Below are 7,356 nucleotides of genomic sequence, written 5' to 3' on the forward strand. Positions count from 1 at the left end.
AAAAAAATCTCGCTGTAAGGCTTATCTAAACCACCAGATCTAGTGGAAAATCCACTAAGTTGGCAACACTGATGACACGAGCCGATGACAGTTGGTTGCAGCTGTCAACCTATACCCAACATTCCCCACCTTCCCCTATACATATACATGCATACGAAATTATATAATATTATCAAAGATAAGAAATATTTAAAATGTAGCTCTTATTTGGACATTAACTACAAATATTACCATGAAAATAGCAAAATTTAATAATGATGTTATCAATTTTGCATGAATTCATAAAAATTCGCAAAATGAAATTCATATCAATAAATATGATAGCATGTAAACGTATAAAAATATAAGCCAAATGGCCAACATGCGTCTGTAAAGCCAATGTATATTTCAGAGCATAATTGAATTCTCAGCCAGAGAATGTATAAACATAGAGAAGGTGCAGGATCGATGTCGAACATTTTTAAGATTGTAATAGGGACCTCACCTCACAACCACAGAATTCACGCTGTGAAATGTTAACATTTTTAAAAGTTCTCCACATACTCAAACAGAGAATATGAAGAGAAATGATATATGTACGGCATATGATGCCAAAGCAGGTATTTGCAATCAGGGAATATTGAATGAAAATAAGTTCTTTGATATTCCACTTTTTACAGCGAAAAATGTGTAGAAAGCAGTAAAGCGCTTTACCTAGCCCGCTGGCGGCCGACTTTATTGCTAGCTCACAGATTCGCTCACACGTATTAGTCAAGCGCTCTTTATACATTGTAGAAAATTAATGTGCATTTGAAAATCACTTGATCAGCGACTGTTGACTGCTACACATGCAATTTGTATGTGCGCGCTGATTAACAATTTTACTATGTTTAATATTGAGTGGGAAAACAAGTTTTTGTTTTCCGAAAACTTTTTCGGTAATGCTGATGTATTTAGTTTGTAAACACATAACTAAACGAAATAGGTTACGGGTAGTTCTAGAGAATTATTTATATGCCAACTAAAAAAACCCTTTTTTGAGCAATTCATTAACGATTGATGCGTTCGTTATGCTCAAAGAAAGGCTAGTTTTGCTGTTGCTTTAGAGCTGGCAAAGCAGGGAAGACCATTCGAGGACGGAGTTTTTTTTAAGATATGTGTCAAAAGGTTTTTCAATGTTTCAGTACTATAGGTCAGGAAGTTTTCAGTTCAATACCTTTATCACGGACAACTATAACTCGACGCACTGAAGTGAAGTGAACGTCGACATATTTATAATATGACTATGCGGAGGGTGCAAGAAAGCAATTATTTTTCCATATGTATTGACGAGAGTACAGATATATCCGATGTGAACCAATTAATTATTTATGTAAAAACGGTAGATGAAAACTTCGATACAAAAGTGGACTTGCTTTCGGTTGTATCTATGCATGACCATGTGACTGGTAACATTCTGTATAATGCTTTATATTCAAAGGTCCTTGCAGTCTTTGATATAACTAATTTAAGTAGCATTTGTACTGATGGTACTCAAGTCATGGTAGGTAGAAATGAAGGACTTTCTGGAACTCTAGGCAAGAACGGATACAATTTCCCTTTTTTCACTGCATTATACATCAACAAGCCCTATTTGAAAAGTGTTTGAATATGACCAATGCCATGCAAGTTTCTGTAAAAATTATAAATAGGATTAGCCGAGGCCGAAATTCTTTAAGGCATAGATAATTCAAGAAGTTTTTAAAAGAAATCGATTCAGATTATGCTGACCTCTTGCTGTTTTAAGAGTCCCAAGAACTTCTTATATCTATAAGAGACCCAAATTTTATATTAGATCTAGCTTTTCTTGCGGACATAAGTGAACAAATTAATCAGTTGAATTTGACCTTACAAGGTCGCGATAAACAAATATTCGATTAAGTCCTAGCAATTGAAAAATTTCACCATAAATTAAGCTTACTTATTAATAATTTGAAAGAAAACGACCTCACTGTTCTCAGAAGAACACGCATTATTGTAGAAAAATATTCTAACCATGCAAGGTTACAAGAAAATCGACCAATCCTTGATATATTGCTGACTAATTTTCATAACCGATTTCATGACTTTTATAAAATTAAGCACATTATTGAAATTCATAACGACGATACTGGGTGCAATACTCCTGGGGTGGGTTTAGATTTAAAATCCGAATTAGAAAAGATGCAACGTGATTTATTGTTGCCGAGTGAAACTGGGCAACAGTTTTGGAAAAATCTGAACGACAACTTTTATCCGAAATTAAAGAACGAAATGTGGAAATTCTTTTCAATGTTTGGAACTACTTATTGTTGCGAAGTTTCGTTTTCCACTTTGAAATTAATAAAATCAAATACCTGAACCTTGAAGACTTACTTCGTATAAAGTTTTGCGGCTCCGAACTAGATTTAGATAAGGTGGTTAAAAACCATGAAAATATTGATTTTTAGTTTTTTGATACAGCCGTTTAGGTGAAAATAATAAATTCAATATTTAAGATTTTTTGAATTTTAATTTCTTTTTGACAAGTGAATTGTCTTTTTTTTTGTAATTGATAAAAAATTAATAAGGAATTTCATTAATTTCACAATTTTGAAAAAGTTGTCGAATCACTTTCAATTTTTTTATATTAATTAATACTAAAGTTTTGTATTTTTTTTTTGGGTGTAGCAGCAAGCTCTCACATACTCCAACACAAGCACACAGTTTGGTAGTGTGCGTTTGGGCATCACTGGTACAAATACAGCTCTCTCACATACTCAAGAATATGAAGAGACATAAATACTTATATAGTATGTATGCATGCTCCTTGTGATACTCCCAGCACAGCATTGTGATATTTCCRTGCTTCAATTTTTGCTTTCGCAATGTATGCAAATACATGTGTATGCTTTTGCGTTTTACCGTCGGCAATTCAATATTGACATGTAAACATAATTATGGTATGAGTAAAATTTTGTATGAATGCATGCATAGTAATATTTATAGTTAATTTGGACTTGCATATTTAATAACCTCATTTGCTTATTACATAATATACTCTAATATACTAATAAATATTTTCGTATTATGTTTCTTACTAATAGAAATTAAATTTTTCATTATATGTATATAAATATTATATGTGCGCGCATTGATCGGTATGCTCATACAATTATATATACTTATATGTACATATATTTGTATACACTTCCGAAAAAATAATGCACAAGCATACAAGGCATGCTCGGGGAGATGTTACGGCATCTGGTTTTATGAATGAAGCGGGTCGCTTGTGGATTTTGCGCCTGCATTTATGATTGAAATCGTTTTTGTTATAAAATTTACTATGTTTGGGCTTCGAAAATTCGACTGCCATATTGACTTGGCATGCTTATGCTATTTGAGACAGTTGTTGTTTCTTGTAGAACAACGTTTGGATTTTTTGTTGGTAACATATTCACATGTGTACGCATATGTATATTTGTTTGCTTGTGCATTATTTTTTCGGAAGTGTATACAAATATATGTACATATAAGTATATATAATTGTATGAGCATGCCGATCAATGCGCGCATATATAATATATTGATAAGTTATAAATATGTATATATATATATATATATAATATATTTTTCGCTGTTAAAAGTGTAATATCAAAGAACTTATTTTCCTTCAATATTCCCTAATTGCGCATATCTGCTTTATCATCATACATTCTCTGGTCGAGCCAGCAGCGAATTAACACCGCGCAAGACTATAGCGCAAAACCAAATATGCCCTGCGAGAAATATTTTATGATTCTAAATGCCTTTGGTGCCATGCCATTTATGTTCCAAGTCTTTTAATGATAATAGGGAATATATTCTTAAAGAGACATTTTGTTAATTTTCATTATACTATTAATTATTTAGATAAAAAAAAGAAACAAAAATGTGTCACTGGGCTACTTTTTTTTCGTGCTCACCAACACAGTGACAGATTCTTTCATGCCGACCACTGGATTAGACGTATTGTACGACTCTACGAAACTCGCACAAATCGAGACGAGCTGCTCCGAAATAGTGAAAAGTGAATAGCTGTACTTGTAAAATTTGTGTATAAAGTGTAACTTGTAAATTTGTGTATATGAATGAACAAAGTGCATTTATTATTAATGAAGAAAGTCATGAAAAAATGGTGAAAGAAAATGAGTGAGTACTCTATATACATACATTTTAATATTATCACACATGCAGTATTAAAATTGAAAATATAATACCGCTGCAAAGATAACCTAAATTTTTGATATTAAAATGAGCGATATTAAAAGTTGCCCTTTTTTATACACACAAACGCACACACGCATATAATTTAAATTCTCAATTTAAATTCTCAATATATATATTATAAAACAATATATATATAAATAAATTCATTCATCATTATGTATATAACAGAAACCATCAAACCAAGCACGTGTACTATTCAGCACCTTTGTGTTTGGTGTATTGATAATGAACATGAATGCCGCGCAGAGAAAATATATATGATATTATATCTATATAAATGTACATCGCGCGAAATTCGATAATCACTACTTAATATTGTTATTTGTTTATAAATTAATAATTTTGCTTTGGTATGTTATTACACTATTTATACCTATTATTTATACCTAGATATCTTCGTTTTATAGAGAGGAAARCGTAAAGAGCTAAAAGGAAAAAAAAAACTAATGCACTTCAAAGCAAATGCAATATTATCAGCGTCAGAAAGATTTGAAGAAAAATGAAAAAATACTAAAAAGAGTACCAAAATCAAATGCTGAACGTTAAAAGAAATTTCGTCAACATAATGCGGAAAAAGCTTACATGGATATGTAAGTTGATTTAATAATAATATTATTTATTTATTTATTTAAAAACAAATTGTAATATATGCTTCAAAATTATTCAATTTAACGGTTTCATTATTTTTTATTACAGAAGAAGACGAAAATTGTGAAGTAATGAAGAGAACATCGTGCGATGTACCACACCATTGACGCGGTATTTACTAGGTATTTAGAGGATATTAAGTCGCAAACTTATGTTTCTTATTTCAGTTATCATAAAATTATAGTTTCAATGATAAATATTCCTGAATAACCAACAGTAAGATAATAAAACCCACATGTATTGTAAAATAATAAAAGYATTTTAAACAATATTAACTTTTTATTTATTTAAAAATAGAAAAATTTGTTTTCTTATCGGTCACCACGCTCAAAAAGTGTAACTTGAGTTAATATCAAAGAAGAAGAAATACTGCATGAATAAAATAAATAAATAACTATAATTGCATAAGTTGATACAAAATGCTATGCAATAGCCTTACCGCAGCAGTCCCCGAGTGCCACACGTCTTTTCTGTTTTTTGAAAAGATTGAATTCACGAGCGAATTAAATAAGCACGTCGGTACACTTTGAACACTCTCTCTTTAAAAGTTTTGTATAAAAAAGTTTGGATATTCGATTGGCGTAATTGTGCTATTTGCGGAAAAATTGCTGTGAAGACGTCTGATTGTAGTAATTTCCAAGAGGAGAGATTGTAGGTTTTTTCTAAAAATGTTATTGTTAGTGTAGGCCGAAAATTGTGCRCACAATTGTTACTTATCAAGCGTAAAGCATAATTGAAGTTCTTTGGGAAGATCTCTGGGTTCTCTAACACCTAAGAGGAGAGGTAAATCAACTCTAAGTCCTTTAACGAAGCTAATAGTGCTTTATCCCAATATGTTGTTGTTAATATTAGCAGAGCTTCAGCAAATATTTTTATCCCTGAAATTTTGTTTACTATTAAGGTTACCCATCTTACCTTGTTGATAATTGTTTGATAAAAATCTTGATGGTTAGTTGGATGGTTTTATTTCCTTGTCCCTTTCCGGTTATAATGTATTAAAATTTAGTAATATTATTTTTATGTTCATAATGCGAATTTAGATAATTTACAATACCTTAAGCTAGCATCGTTGGTGAAAATTGCATAGAAGAGAGCAGTAAAATTAAAACAAAACATAATAAACATACAGTTTTATATGTAGCATACATATATCAGAATATTCAAGATGACGATATGATTATGCATTTATTTGCTTGCCCACGCAAGTGTCAACTTGGGTAAACAACTATTTATCTTGATATTTGCGTTCCACGGCACATTGAAAAACGACCATTGGTACGTCTGGATCTAGAAACTACTGTTTTGTCAGAACTGATATTCGCGGACCACTAAACAATGAAAGTTTTTAAATTAACACTTTTTTTATTTTCGCTTCTCGCGTAAGACAAAGCTATAATCTCGGAATATGTTATTTAGATAGGGCCACAAGGCAAAGATTTTCATTAAAAATCATTAAGTAACCTTAATTAGACATGAAGTTTGTTTATACCAATCAACGTGGTTAAAACAACTACTATAAACTTTTTCGTTGAATTCAAACTTATGGCCGCTTACGTTTTTAGAATTATTTGTGCGTATACAGTTGTGTTATCGAAAATAATAGTGTGACAGCTTATAACACTCCAAACTTATTGCTGACATGTTCTATCTTGCAAATTGAAAACTTCTACAATACTTTCGTAGGACAGAATATTGTTAACAAAAAACACCAAAATGCCGTTATTTTTATTTTGCGTTGCTTTCTTTATGATATACTCATATGTATTCCAATATTTGCACCAAAAGTCTCTTGTTCATTAAAATAGTAGTGCTTGACGGGAATAGTTGAAAAAAAAAATTAGTTTTAACTGTCATCAGTACGTGTATTTAAATAATGTAGTAATTGTGTCATATGAATTATTGAAATCGCTCTTTATTTCTTGTTTAGTTGGTTCAAAAAAAGCATTGCTCAATCGAAACGTGAGAGTTGATAGTTAAGTTAAGAGATCAGGGCAAGATGTACTACTATTCATATAAACAAATCGAAGAAATGGTTGGTTGCATTGCTCCGATGATATTTAATTCTATTCATCATACTATTAAGTCGGAAACTCGTGGTGGTAAGTGCAACACTACATTTCTAGTGGACCGATGAATTGTGTGATACAGCAAAGCGGAACCTTCGCCGTCGTCAAAAATAATTAAAAATTAATTGAATCAAATAGTCAGTGCTGACGCAGTTAGCCGAAGGCTAATAGAAGCTAATTTACATGCAAGGAGACCGAGAAAAGTACCCCTTTTGACGAAGAAGCACATCAATGCTAGAATTACGAAAACCATATGTATTGACCCGCCGAAAAGTGGCGCAATATTTTATTTACGGATGAGATCAAAATTGAGGGAATGTTTAGTATCGCGCCGGTTAAATATCGTTTATGGAGAAAAACAGGGTCGGGCTATCCCCACTCCCGACCCCTTATT

At 31.7% G+C, this 7,356-nt stretch overlaps 1 protein-coding gene and 1 long non-coding RNA gene across 2 annotated transcripts in view; both read left to right on the forward strand.

Annotated features, from left to right (window-relative positions):
• The first annotated feature begins 4,023 nt into the window (after window positions 1-4,023).
• LOC108965965 lies at window positions 4,024-5,028 on the forward strand. Its single transcript, XR_001993155.1, has 3 exons — window positions 4,024-4,170; window positions 4,639-4,838; window positions 4,945-5,028. It is a non-coding gene; the product is annotated as an uncharacterized LOC108965965 (long non-coding RNA).
• A 1,930-nt stretch (window positions 5,029-6,958) lies between these two features.
• LOC108965964 (leucyl-cystinyl aminopeptidase-like) overlaps window positions 6,959-7,356 on the forward strand; it is a 3,712-nt gene continuing 3,314 nt past the window's right edge. Inside the window, exon 1 of the mRNA XM_018928649.1 lies at window positions 6,959-6,995. The gene's annotated coding sequence lies outside the window, so the exon portion shown is untranslated. The remainder of the gene's footprint in view (window positions 6,996-7,356) is intronic.

The sequence above is a fragment of the Bactrocera latifrons genome, unplaced genomic scaffold (assembly GCF_001853355.1).
Source record: "Bactrocera latifrons isolate USDA-ARS-PBARC rearing strain unplaced genomic scaffold, ASM185335v1 scaffold_1515, whole genome shotgun sequence".
Classification (NCBI taxonomy): domain Eukaryota; kingdom Metazoa; phylum Arthropoda; class Insecta; order Diptera; family Tephritidae; genus Bactrocera; species Bactrocera latifrons.